Source organism: Vicugna pacos, chromosome 2 (assembly GCF_048564905.1).
Source record: "Vicugna pacos chromosome 2, VicPac4, whole genome shotgun sequence".
NCBI classification, from domain to species: Eukaryota; Metazoa; Chordata; class Mammalia; order Artiodactyla; family Camelidae; genus Vicugna; species Vicugna pacos.
In genome coordinates this window covers 44,591,705-44,606,735 of record NC_132988.1, presented here as the reverse complement: position 1 = coordinate 44,606,735, position 15,031 = coordinate 44,591,705, and the positions used below count along the sequence as shown (strand labels likewise).

The following is a 15,031-nucleotide window of genomic DNA, read 5'->3' as shown; positions in this document are numbered from 1 at the left end:
TGAGTGCCATTCACTGAGAGAGGTACAGAGGGAGGAACAAATTAGGTTTTATTTATTTCTTATGTATTAGGGAATAATAAATTCACTGGAGCTACTTTGAGTTTGAGATGCCCAACTAGCGATCAGGCTGATCAAACTCCTCAAAAGAGATTTCAAATGAAATCCAGCAACATACGGTTTTTGCCTCTGATGTTAAGTAATTAATGAATTGTATTATATTTTATAGAGAACAACATCACCTTTGTTGAAGGAATTAAATGTTTTCCAACTTAGAAACAGTCTTGCTAAAAAAACAGGTTAATAGGTGTATACCATAATTTCTAGTTAACCTATTCATAATGTCTTTTTTTAATAAAAAAAATTGAAAGCAAGTTCAGGTTCAAGTCCATGAATCACACTCTTGTTCAGACATTTTTGACATTTCCAATTTTAACTATGTCACTAAGATTGAAAAAGTCATGATTTAGTAAGCTGAGCAGTGCTCACTGATCATCTGGGATTTAATTAGAAAATCCTCAAGTTTTCAGGGCAAACCATGAGCTATATCAGTTCAACTCTCCTGCTCAAATCTATTAACCTATTTATTAAAGTTAGAGAACCGAGACACTGCAAGGTACTCTGCATGGGCTAAAACTCTGGACTAATGATCATATCTGTAATAAACACACTGAACTGAAGGCCAAGGGACAATTTAAACAGCACTGCTTTCTTTAACAAACCAAGAATGCTTTCTTTTCAGTATTTCTCAACTAATCGTTATATTTTCTTGTAATCTTTTTATTAAAATGACCTATATAATTAAGGCAATAGATACCTATTCCTACATGCAATTTCTTGATGTAATAACAGTATATACTAAAGAGGAGCAGGAAGTGTTTGCATTTTCAAATTACTTGAACCATACAAGGAATTAAAGGTATAACAAAGAATACGAATGAATGTCATGGTTCTTCCATAGAAGAAGAGCCATTGTTGTGGCTCTATGCTACATACCACCAGACCTTCTTAAATTTTACTTTCAGAATAATTCATCTGCTTTTTCTAATCATCTGCCTACTAAAAGGTTATTAAAAACAGGCAACATTAAGAAGAAAGTACTCAGAAAATCAACCTAAAAAAAAAAAGAATTAAATGATGTATCAAATTTTACTGGAATACTTGTTTAAAATGACAGAAACTATAACCAAGCTGTATCAGTGAATACAGCCCTTTTTCTGTGTTCCTCTACTATTAACATAATGCTTTTCCACACTCCTTCTATTCTCCCAGATATGTTTCTGTTTCCTACCCATCCTCCCTGCTACTATTACTACCTCCAAACATTTCCTCTGCTAAAATTTTTTTAACAGTCTCTGTTTTTGGAGTAGTCGGTATAACGGTTAAGAGCTAAAAGCTTGGACTCCAGAATAAGACAGCGCTAACCTCCACTTTATTAGTCATATGATTTGTGGAAGTTTTTTAACCTTTTGGGGGCTTATTTATCCTATCTGTAAAACTGAGATAATAGGTTATTGTAAGGATTAACGAGACATTAAACGAAAAAGACAACGCTTGGTACTTGGGATAATGCATATTAGCTATTACTTGTGTCATTTGCTTGGAAGGCTACGGAAGAGCAGCTGAGGAAGTAGACAAGCTACAATTATTCTCTGGAAATAAAGAAGTGAAGATAAATGACCTTCAGAAACCCACACATGACAATGGAGTGTTTCAAAGAAAGAATACCAATATTAAGCTTGTGCCTTAAGCATGAATTCCAGTATTCTAAAAACGCCCCATTGACCCCAAAATATACTCTATAGCTTGCTAATGTTGTTGGCACTAAATTTATCAAGATATGGAGACCAGGAGAGAATGTATTAATAATCTAGGACTTTATTTCATAAATAAATGGTTGCCTCCTGAGCAGTCAGCATGACTCCCTCAGTCTGTAACATTTACACCAATACACTACCATTTAAAAAGGCATTCTCTGGGGGGGGGGGGTGGAATATATATATATATATATATATATATAAAATGGGTATTCAACGTAGGAGAGAGGATAAAGATTATTCTCAACCACAGGAAAAATGACATAAAGTGTGGTTACAAATCTTTTCCTGTAGAGTTGAGTTACATGTTTCCTTCATGTGAAAACCAAGTAGCAATTATAGTTATAAACTAAACCCATGACTTTTATTGTGTCAGCCTTTTGGGAGTCCTCTGAGAGCCTTTACTATTGTACTTCAAGCTTATTCTGCATTATGTCTTAATTAGATTAAACTGCATCACTTGAATCTGAGATCATCCTAAGTCACATGGTGGAGAAGCTAATGCTGAGCTACAGCTCTTTAAAATCAGATGGGAAAGTCTACAGGGTTTTTTGTAGGTCTGTTAAAAATTGTCAATTTAGTCACCTTTCCAAATATACTATCAGAAACCCCCACTTATTTAGCATTACTGGTGGCAAATACAAGCACAAATTCTCATTTCTATAAATGGCAAAATAAGAAGGCCTAATATATCAGGTTAAATCCCATATTTACCCACTATTTGAATAAAAGTTTTCCAAAATCATAGTAAACAAAAAACATTTTCACATTCAAAACATTAAATCTTCTTCCCCATTCAACTGTATTTACAAGGATCCAGGGATCTCAGAAAGAAAAACAAATCAAAGAAACTAGAAAATAACCCAATTTTTAAAAACTGTTCAACGTCCCTGATCAAGCTAAACAAAACTCCATTGTCAGTTTTCAGCATAATAATCAACCAATATATTTTAACTCTTTGTTGTTTTTTTTAATTTAGTCAGTATAGCTTTGTATATGCCCCTTATGGATAACACAGTATAAGACAGCCTAGAAGAGCTTTAATCAAACCTGACTTCATCTGAGGTTTGGATTAGCTCACATTGTCTTATCTTACCTATGACATCCATTCAGCCAGATCATTTTGTTAATATGGAAAAATTGTGCGTTGTGGGAAAGATTATTTGGGGGAAAATCTAAAACTTTAAAATGCGGAACTTAATTTGCCATAAAATCTGGACTGCAAGTAAATCATCCCATTGATTAAAATTCACCTTTAAAAACTTTTTTAAAGAAAGGTGTGAATATCTGAAATGTATTACAAAGAGAACACTGTTTTTACAAAACTCAATTATTTTTGCCCCAGGTAATAGTACAAGAGGTAATAGTACAAGAGGTAATAGCATTAAGAGATTTGGGTGACCAAAGGACATGTCTGCAGTTATTTGAGCTTCTTTCCCCCTTTGTTTTGTTTTCATTTCAAGGAAATGTTACAATTAGGGAACATATTTATACACATTTAATCATGATGCTTGTGTTTTATGTTGCAGATTACTGCTGTTATGAGGTCGAAAAGTGGTGACCACTGTCCAAATTAATAAAGTATATGGAACATATATACTTGCATGCATAAGCCTCACAAGAAATAGGTTAGTGTGCTTTCTTCTGACTAGATGAGCAGTTTTCTAGGGAAAAAGACCTCTTTTATCTTTATATTCTTGTACAGTGAACCTGTGTAACTTATTCAAAACCAACAACATATTCTAAAGTGAAATAAGTAGAACCAAAGACATGCACAAATGTAATACTGCTGTTCATGAAACAAAAAGATTACAAGCCAATCATGATAAACTAATATGAATGAACCCATAAAGGTTATTTGCTAAACAGGACTACTTCCACCACTCAGGGGGGATAAAAGCTGGCCTCACAGGTGTGAGTTGGCTCAACAGAAGGGCAAGCTCTGCAGCCTCTGAGATCCGAAGATCCCTTGCTGTGGAGACCACCTCCTTCTGGTTCCCTCCCTCACAGTGACTCACCCTTGCTACCCCTTTGTCCCTCCATATAAATCTGTAAAGCCTTGAGGGGCAGGACCCTCTCCTGGACCCTTCCCCTGGAGGAGGCAGTCCAGCCCTGCTTCATGACAGCTCAGGCGTTTTGAGCTACTTCTCCACTCTCGAGCTTCTTCTCAATTATCCCTATTCCACATTTATATTACACGATTCCAACAATTTATGTGACCAGGCCCTTTTTGCACAAAATTACACTGGTTCATTTACTCTGTAAATATCTATCAAGACTCTTCCATGTGTCAGGCCATGTTTGATGCACTGAAAAATCTACGGCATAGCATTCTTTCAATAAGCACTAGCATTTAAAGACCAAAGGCACCTAAGACTTAGCCAGCACAATTATATTCCATTTATTGAACACCTTCCTACGTGCCAGCATTATGATAGAAGCCTACCATACGTTGTTTCTAATTCTTAATGGAGATTAATATATCTCTTTTAAGGATGAGAAAACTGAGGCTGGATAGATATCAGTCATTTGCCCCAGGTCAAGCAGTTGATGAGTAGATAAATCAGCATTAGGGCCAGCTCTATCTGGTTCCAAAGCCTGAGTTCTGCCCACTGGCTACACCACTGCTGCCTCAGTGGAAAATAACCAACATCCTTTTTTGCATTAATTTAGAATACAGTGCTAGTTTTCTTTTTTATTATTATTTTTACTCAAAAACACTTACATGCAAAATTCCTAATAACAGAAAAGCAAGGGGGAAATGTAAGTTTAGTGAATGCAAATAAAATAATGTTAGCTGTTAAAGGAAGCTGGGAGAGAAAATGTCAGATTTTATAGTGTACTACATGCTATTTTATCTAGCTGAAAATGGTATTATTTCCTCTGGCCTTCTTTTCTCTGTGGCTTTAAATAAGTGGCTATTAAAAAGAATAGTCTTTCCCTCGCTAAAATAAATTAGGTGAATATAGCTCTTTCACTTGTGTGATGAAACACTCCCAGGAGACCAACTATGTCAACTTCTACCTTGTCTTCACAGTAATGTGAAAATCCCATCTACCATCTTGGATTTGGTCTTGTGAGGCCTAAATTTTCAAAGCCTCTGTAATTCATTATATTAAATATTATTGAGTACCAGTTGCATGCCATGAACTATGCAGAAGAGAAATTTGACCAGCACCTTTCCAGGGAGTTCGTTACATAAAAAACTTCAACCCTGGTCACCATAGTTATTTTTCATACTGATGAGTTACTTTTTACTTCAAATTTTAAGATGGAGCTGAGAACCTGCAGAGAAAGTATATAACTTTTACAGTATTCATGCTAAACTTTTTCAAAGAATTGGCAGGGAAAAAAAATCCCAAATCCTCTCAAAATTCTATCAATGTTTTCATTTTAAACACTTTTTTTTCTGGAAATTCTCACTTAACTTAGCATGCAGTGCATTTTTGTAAATTTTTTAAAAGTTGAGTTAAGAATCCAGAAGTCTCTTTCCAGCTGCATCACAATAAAATAGAGGGGGCTGAAGTTTTTCATTAATGTGTGCAACAGTGTGCAAATGAACCACCACTTTCTATGTGCCATTACTAAAATACATCAAATTGTTACTGCCCTTACATGGCCAAATTTTAAAGCAAGAATATACCTTGGAAGTCATTTAATCCCACTCCATTATTCAAAGGATACAGAAAAAAAGTTAATTATGAGAGCATTATCTAGGATTAGCCATATAATCATTTTTGTAATATGAATTCATTGATATTTGTATTTGTTTCCCAACTCTTCATAAAGCTCTTTGAAAGCAGGGGGTTTTCCATCAAACATATATTGAGCATGTGCTGTGAGGGAGGCACTGTGTAGGCCCGACGGGCCCAACAACAAATACTTGAGATGGGACGAGGTATTACTATGAGAGTGCTATAGCGAGTCCTCAATAGAGCTTCTACCTTGTCTGGAAGATCTGGGAGGAGGCATATCATCTAAACAGACATTTGAGCAGGTCTTGAAGGGTGAGCAGGCATATACCAGGCAGAGGAGAATGGAGAACATTCCACTGGATTACTTCCTTTGTAACCAGCTCCCCAACCCATCAGCCCACTAAAAGAAGCCATGCTTACCAGAGTCTCAATTTACACAAGAACAAAGATTATTGCAGTTGTCCAAATTACTAAATAGAAGTCTTACAACAAAAGGTAACAAGATTTTTTTTAACTGAAAGTGAACTGACTATATAAGAAATAAATCTCCAGGTTTTTATTAAACTAAATGCTAATCACTGAAATTTTAAATTTACCTCAAATTAGCCAAGTGCCACACAGAATCTTATATAGTTGTGTGGAAGAACTAAATTGGCACTGAACTACATCAGCAAATTGGGCCACTGAGTGACTATTAATATACAGAAAATTAATGTAACCTTTCCATTTCTTGCTTGCCAGAAGATAATAAAAGGCCAAGGTTTCAAAATAATGTGTTTTCATATGATTATTACTTCTGAATAGACATAATTAGTTGGTTGAAAGCAATTATGTTTGAGCCAAAGGTTTCCAATATTATCAAAAGTAGTAAAGGCCATCGTTTCCAGTGCGTCAGCAATCCTACTTAAAGGAAATAATTACTCTTTGCATCAGCAGGAGACCCATCCTAGTAATTAGAAAAAGAAAAGGCTAACACCTCCACCTTGGGCAAGTGGCATTACCTCTGGGTCTCAGTTTTCTTCTATGCAAATTGTGACAGTAATGCCTGTCATATCTGCTGTCCAGGGTGCTACAGAGATCAAATGACTGTAAAAATAAAGAATTGTTAAAGGACATTTCTTCTTCACATGGCAAAAAGTAGGACTGCCTGACACACAAACCTGACTCCTCTTTCCTCTGAATAGCATATACAGTCAGTACCACACACCTTAAAAAATCAATCATGTATTATGTTTCTTTGTATATACATTACAGGATCCCAGATTTTTCAAAGCATCTTTTATTTTCCTGTCAATCAAATGTTCTATTTATTTTTTTGATTAAAAAAATCTTGTAAATCAAAATTTAATTAAAAATCTGCTGAGAGCTGAAATTTAAATAATTTAACAGGATTCTAATAAATTAAACAGCTATTCTATTTAGCTTTAGACTGATTTACAGAGGGAGAAATCATTTCCATAGATTAGTTGACAACTATGGAAAGCAGATTATTATCTTCCATTTAGTGAACACAGAAAGATTCGTTCATCTAACATTTTATATTAATATTGTTGAATATGTGGAAAATATGCCAAATCCTAAGGGAGAGAGGAATCACCTAAAGATGCTAAAAATTATCTCAATTTATTTCTGTTAAAATAGTTTAAGAATCCAGAGAAATATATAACACTATCTTTTTTTATAGTTAAATTAAGTACTTAAGACTTGAAAATGTAAATAGAAAAATCATATTCTATATATAACTGGAAAATGACTACTAAATTCAGCAAGTAAAACTGGTACAATAGATATTTAAGTAGGTTGGTACAGTACATATGGTTATAATACTTACAAATTGTCTGGAACCATTATACTGTGTATCTTACATAATACACAGTAGATTAACTTTATGAAACTATTCCTCATGTGTTAGCACAGTAAAAACCATTGATTATATTTTACCACAAATAATTGAGACCCAGAGTTATTGATTATTGAACTTTCTTTTGATTGTGTTTAAAATACAAAATTAGGTTTTACACAGAAGGGACATGTATCTACAATGGCCCTCTTCATGGAGCCAATGTTTTACTAAATACCTTTTTGTCACTCTACAAAAGGGCAGGCTTAGCATCCCAACAAAACAGCTGAAAAGACAGTAGCAACGAGTAAATGTCCCCCTGCTGGGTCTATAAAAAGTGTATGTTCCCATCGTGAAGAAGGCGGGCATGTGGTGTGGTTGGGAAGCAAGGACTGGCGCTATTGTGCATTGTGTACAATCTCAAGTGGAGAAAATCATCTGTCCTTTTGCCCTGAAAAAGGACCCCTATGAGCCTCTTCTCATGGACCATTATGGTTTCCTTCAACCCTAACACTACACGGGCTTTGAACGGATGGCTGCCTGTCACAAAAGTTCATCACAAGCCACTTTTCCCCAGAGGTTTCATAGGGTTTAGTCTGAGGTGACCAACCATGGCTTAACAAAAAGATTAGTGTGTCTGGGCACAAAGCAAGACAGAGATATGAGTGACCCTCTTTGTAACATCTTGCCACACAGAATAGAGAACAGTGAATGTAGTCAACTGTAGAATATGCAGACGTGTCTGAGGGAGAAGAAAAGAGGATTGGAGAGGGCATCTGTCTTCACTTGGAAACAAGTGCTCTTTAATGCCAAAAGGCATTTTCCCAGAGTCTTAGTAATTGTTTCTTTCACTCTTTATATAAGAAATATTAATAGAAGTGACAATTTCTCTTCAACTCCAGGCAAAATTAAGAATATAGCACAATGTTAGGTTTCTCTCTGTAAACTTTTTTTTAGAAGGCAATCACTTGGTAGAGCTGCAGAACTGTAACAGGCCCTGGGGGTGATCTACTCACCACCCTGATGCCAGAGCAGTAAAAGCCTTCCTAGAAAATCTTTGCTAGGAAGTCATGTGAGTGTTTTTCCTTTCTCTCAACTTCCCTCCGCTGGGCAAACACCCACACAATGTTCAGTGTTAAGCTCAAAGACAATCTCTTCTACAGTCTTGCCTGGCTCACGCTTCTCCATCTGTACTGCTCTCATAGAACAGATAACATTTCATTGTGCTTATTACACATCTGTCTCCTTTCACTAGATGGTGAGCTCTCATGGATAAAGATTATGTCATATTATTTTGTACACCTAAGACAGAGTCTGACACATAGTATGCATTTAATAACTATTCGTACTGTAATTCTTGAACTCTCCCAATGAAGGACAGTCCACCACATCAAAAGGAAGCCATTTTTAAATAATCTTGTTGGAGGAGGAGGGACACCAAGATTCATTCCCTGTTACCTTCTGCCCAGATTCAAGTTCTGCCCTGCAGGTCTAAGTAGACATGGTCCACCACACATCCGATGACAACTGCTCCGCTTTCCTCAACATCTCTACCACCATCTTTAGCCCTTGTCTTTTTCAAGCTAAATGTTCCCATTTTCTTCAGCTGTTATTACAGATAAATTTTAGATGTTTTTCATCCTCATTGCTTTTCTCTAGAACTGCTCTAATTTGTCAGTATTTCCTTTAGAGCTAAACAAAATGCTGTGTGTATGGTTCAAACTGTGCATCACACAGTAGAACTACCACCTACTTGCTCCAGGCATAGTGCTGTCACTAATGCAGCATTATAGGTCCCCCTTCGCCTTCTCCTTGGTATCCTTCCACCCATGCTTCTGAAAGGGATGATTGAAAACTTCAGTGGGATTAGGACCTCTGTTCTCTCAGTGACAATATATTTAACCAAACAGACAGAAAACCCCTGTGTAAAGTCCATCATCATCCACACATTTGTACTAATTTAGAACTTTCCTTAAAAGCCCAAGTTGCTTCAAGTAATTAGCCTGATTGAAAGACGAGAGGCAGGAGTAGGGCAAGAGAGGGAGGAGGGGAAATCTTAGTGATTTCTTCAGTTTTGAAACAGAATTTTTTAAAAATTTCTCCTCTCAAAGTACCTAGCAACTAACTTGGATTTGTCCTGCATGTAAACATCAGAGCAATGTCCCAAGAAAATCTGCTTTCCTACACTTAAACAACAAATGAGTCTTTACTGAAAATATTAACACATAGATAGATCACAGAGAAATTCCACTCAATAGTAAATACCTTGGAACCATCTTTCACAGAACTTAGATTATATAGCATTTCCATGTATCTGATTCTGCTTGTACAACCCAATATTTGTGTTTTCTGGCCAAATTAATATACCTTATTATTATGATGTCACACCATGACTTGCATGTAAATATTTTCTCAAAAGTAATAATGTGCCATTATTTTAATCAACTTGAATTGAATCAGCACATCAGTTCAGGCCACCTCTCTGCAGCACAGTAATAGAACTTGATCTATGTAATTTCAAACCCTGTACAATCTGCTAGTCAGACAGCATGCAACTATGGGGCTTATAAATGTACAATGATTATACCATCTATCTAGCATTCATATTTCATATATGTTGAAATGGTATATTGAAATAAGAAACATTTGGCAGTTTCATCAAAGGAAAAGGCTGGTTGGCTTAAACTATTAATTTTTATTGAATTTAGTCCTGTAATTCCTTGGGTTTTTTTTTTTATGTTTTTCTTATGAAAGGTATATTTGTACAGCTGAATGGCCATTTACTGGTTCCTGCAGTATTCTGAAGAATTAAATATACTACCAAATACATAAGAAATGCATTTCTTATAAAATTTACAATATGCTACACTGAGTACTTAGGTCTGGCTAACTGTGAAAAATTGCTTTCTGTTAATGATGTAGTTAAAATAAAAATATTTTCCCCATGGAACACCTTTCAGTTTCAATTCTGTTCATGAAGAATTGGTGACCTGGACAAAAGGTTCACCTCCCTTGAAGAACTCTCTTGACAAATGGTTTTTCTTAAGAAAGTAAACTAATCCTCCAATTTGTTACAACTGGATTAATATTCAAGTTCAAATTCTGCTTTAATTATATCTGTAAGACTTTTGTAGTCAAGGACCAAGAAATGCAGTTGATTTAGTGTTTAGCCATAAGGAATGTAACTTTATGATTTTTTTAAAAATACACCTCTCTCATAATTAGAAACACACTATGATTTCTTGAAAAGTAAAAAAGTATATAAGAACAAACAACCAATATAAAAGATACTTCATAAAACAAGTTTTCTACAGACCAGACGAGTTCTGAAAATTCTACAATTAAGGGTACAAACATGAGTAGTCAGCTCTAATAAGGAAATCTCAATCTAACGATTCTAAGGATATTGAAAGATGGGCAGGTTGTAGCAGCTCACAAAGGGTCTACATCATCATTTGAGGAAGCTAGGGTTCCTAGCATTCATCCACAAACTGATCTGCACCCCTAGTTTCAGAGCAAACATATTCTCAGAAGCCGTCAGAGCAGAGCCAATGCAAGAACACTTCACTATTTGGTGATAATCCTTTTAATAGCTTGAATAATCACACTGAGATTCAAGTATTTGCCTTGGTCTTAAACTGGTGCCTTCCATACAAGTGAATGCTAACTCCCTCGGTCTCCTTTAGGACCAAAGAAAACATAAAAATATTAAGCACTTCAACAGGACTGAATAAGGAAGATGAAAATATGGAGCAAAATTTTCACTATTTCCTTCTTTTCACCAAAGTGCTTTACTATATGTTTAAAAGAGGTTTTAAGATGAGAAACAACCCAAATGTTCATCTATTAACAGTATTTTTTCAATTACACATCTATTCAGTGGAATTCTATTCAGCTGTAAAAGCAACAAAGGATGACAGTATCACCTATAAAATATTCTTGCCATAAATGCTTAACCTGAATCATATCAATTTTATAGTAAACACTCCCTTTTGGCTCTCCAAGCAGCACTGTGACAGTTGGCAAGAACAGAAGCCTTATGGAAGGTAGCAAAGAAGGAGCCAAGAAGAAAATGGTTGGTCTGCTTTCTAAGAAAGATTGCTAGGATGTGAAACACTAGCTATGAGAACTATTGGAAAAACACTAGTCACAAGAACTCAAGGAACCAAAATTGACCTGATGGCCTCAGGGGTCATGTTTTTGAAATGAGCCTTGCTGATATGCAGAATTATAAAGTTGCATTTAGAAAATTCAAGATAATTACTGAGGATGTTCAGGGGAGAAAAATTGCATGACTAACTTCTGTGGTATGGATCTTACTTATGAAAAATTGTACTCTATGGTCAGAAAAATGGCAGACCATGATTGAAGTTTATGTTGATGTCAAGGCTACTGATCATTATTTACTTCACATATTCTGTGTTGTCTTTACTAAAAGTCTCAAAATCAGAGTCAGAAGATCTCTTATGTTAAGCACCAGTAAGGTCTGCCAAATCGGGAAGAAGATGATGGAAATTGTGACCCAAGAGGTGCAGACAAATGACTTAATAAATCGCCAATAAATTGATTCTGGAGAGCACTGCAAAAGGCAAAGAAAAGCCTTCCCAATTTATTTCTCGACTTGTAATGCCTTCTTTAGAGAAGTTAAAGTGCTGAAGAATGATAAGTTTGAATTGGAAAAACTCATGGAGCTTCATTGTGAAGGTAGTAGTTCTGGAAATGCTCCTGGGAATGAGGCAGGTGCTAAAGCTGAGTAAGCCAATGGATACAAGCCACGAGTGCAAGGATCTGCTTAAAATTCAGACTTAATGGTGACAAATAAAGTCTTTTTTCTGGGGAAAAAAGTTTACAGGAAACACAAGAAATAGAGTGAAACAACTGAAATAACACTATGAAAAAGAAACATAAATTTGGAATGTGGGATATTCTATAGGACAACTGGCCTGGTCTCTTCAAAAAGTTTTTTTTTTTTTTAAGTCAGGGAAGAAAATATTCTACCCTAAAAGGAATTAAAGAGGCATAGCAACCAAATGCAATGCATAAATCTTAAACTGATTTTAGTTTGGGGGAGAAAAACTTAGCTATAAAAGACATTCTCAATGTGGAACAATGGTCATCATGAAGAAAAAAACAGAATTGATCCTAACATACAACAGTAAGGAAATATTTAAAATAATTATAGTACTTTCACTATATATTTGTTAATAACAATAATAATCACAACTACTCTCAAAATATAGACTAATATAGTTTAGAATAAATGATATTTTTATAATATAACAGATTGACATGAAAAAACTCAAGATATTTTGACCCCTCCCAAAAAATTGGGGAAATTTGAATATAATATATGGATATTTGATGACATTAGAAAAGTATTAATTTTCTTAGGTATGATAACACTGTTGTGGTTAGCTTTTTATTCTTAGAACATTTATGCTGAAATATTTAGTGGTGAAGTGTCATGATGTCTACAACTCACATTCAAATGGTTCAACAAAACATGCATGCATATGTAGAGATGTAAATGTGTAGACAGGTAAAGAAAGCACATACAGGAAAAAATCAGACTTAGAATATTAAACAGGAAAAGAAATTAATTCATTGAAACAGTACCAGAAAACATTTTATGATATTTATCTGTAGGAGCTCCACCTTCATCCAAAATGGTGTACAGAAGTGCTTTTCTAAATAAACATAATTAACTATGAATTATAACATACTAGTCACCATTCACCAGTTTTCAAAAAACAAAACTATATTTCAAACTAAAACTGTTAATTAACTTGATTGTGGTAGTCATTTCACAATGCATTCATATATTAAAACGTCACATTGTACATCTTAAAAAAAAAATCATCGTGCAAGCTAAATGTGTATTTTTTTTCCTCAGTCATACCTCAGTAAAGCTGAAAAACCTAAAGCTTTCCAAGACATTGCTTAATTTTTCTTTTGTTATTAAGTATGAAATCAAGCAACTATAGAGTATAAGGTTGTTATGAATTGAGTTTATGTTATGACCTGAAAATTGCTATCTTGAACAAATCCCCGACATCAGCTTGCTGTTTTTAAAATTCCTCTCTTTTCCAAAAACAGTAAAGAAAACCTAGATTGCAAATAAATAAGGTATTTTTAGAAGTGGGAGGGATGGGAAGAGCAGTTATTTTGACATTTTAGGTGCCTTTTTACTCAAGCAGTAGAAATTCTAACTTTTCAAGGAAGTGTTAGATAATTAGATAAATGGGGACACAGGCAGATAAGATGGAGGAGAGGGAGGATGGTCTGGAAGATGGCGTCATGCCCGCCTCCAGCATAAGGGGACTTTACTTCTTCTAGATGAGTGTCAGCTAAAAAACAAACAAACAGAGAAAACCGGTTAAAACCCGACAGCCACTACTTCTTGGTAGTGAGAAGGACTCGACCGGACAGGACCCAGTGCTCAGTGTAGTATAATTAACATTGTTAAACCCTCTCCATGGGTTTTTCTGTATACTCCATGAGTAAGGACATGCACAAAGGGGCCAAACATGACTAAGCATCCCAGGGGCAAGGGCCATCAGTCAATCAAAAGACCACCTCTAAGCAAGGATATAAGAGAAAGGGAAGACAAAGACCACCACGATTCCCCCTTGGATCAGCCCGCCTCCCGTCCTCGGAGGTGCACTTCTAAATCCTTTAAAGTCTTTTGCTACACAGCGTACTTCGTCTCCCTCCTGTAATCTTATCTTTCAGGTAAAATAAGGAGTGGGATCTTTTCTTTCCTATTGGGTAACAGAAGGACTAACACTCCACATCTCAAGCTGCCTTTAGAATGTTTAAGTGGCCAGATGGTCTGTTCTGGAAGGCACGTGGATATGAGTTGGTTGTGACCTAAAGGGACAACTTAATGGTGGTTAACAACTAATAATCTACACAAAGCATATTTTTACACACAGAAAGCTCAATAGCATTCGAGAACAGGAAAAGCCACTTCCAAGTTCTTAATGGTTATGTAATGATTATTAATCTGTTTTTTCCCCAAAATACTGGTTTAAAAGATTATATCCTGCTAGTTAATAAGGAGCAGCACTATAGTAAAGAGAGCTACAGAGGGTGTTTTCTTTTTAAGACTATAGCTGTATTTGCAGCAATATAAGCCCATTTGCTAGTCCCCCTACTAAACTTAATTTTTGAAAACATTTCCCCTCCTTGAAAACCCCTAGAACAGGGACTGTTCTTTCGAAGCTAGTCAAAAGCATTATCGTTAATATAATCATGAATTCTCCTCGCTGAGTTTACAGAATGTGTCAATATGCCATCTTACAGACAGCAGAAAACCAACCTAATGGGGAAACTGAGAAGTCACATAGTTAAATTATGTTTTTGCTTCAAGGATGTTTTTTGAAACTAGTTCATGGCTCCTTGAAATCGTGTTTTCATATGAAGACTAAAGTTCATACTAAGCAATTCTTCAGCTACTCCAAAAATACAGTAGAATGTTGATAGATTTCTGGCTGCATTTTAAATCTCTCTCTCTAGTGAATAAGTGTAGCAGAAACCAAAGTTTCTGTAAAGTCTTCAGGGCAAAACTTCAAGAACAGCCAAGTGCTTCAGAAATCATTATTATAATCAGAATACTCTTTTGTACTTAGAAGACTACAATACTTTTTTTCCCTCTACAGCACAAAAACTGAACCAGAGTT

General features: G+C 35.5%; 1 protein-coding gene and 1 pseudogene across 2 annotated transcripts in view; one reads left to right on the top strand and one right to left on the bottom strand.

The window, feature by feature from the left end:
- The window catches only part of LOC102542641 (40S ribosomal protein S3a-like), a 91,611-nt pseudogene extending 79,466 nt beyond the window's left edge, over nucleotides 1-12,145 (top strand).
- COL25A1 (collagen type XXV alpha 1 chain) overlaps nucleotides 1-15,031 on the bottom strand; it is a 409,478-nt gene that overhangs the window by 374,608 nt on the left and 19,839 nt on the right. The gene's annotated exons all lie outside the window — the stretch shown is intronic.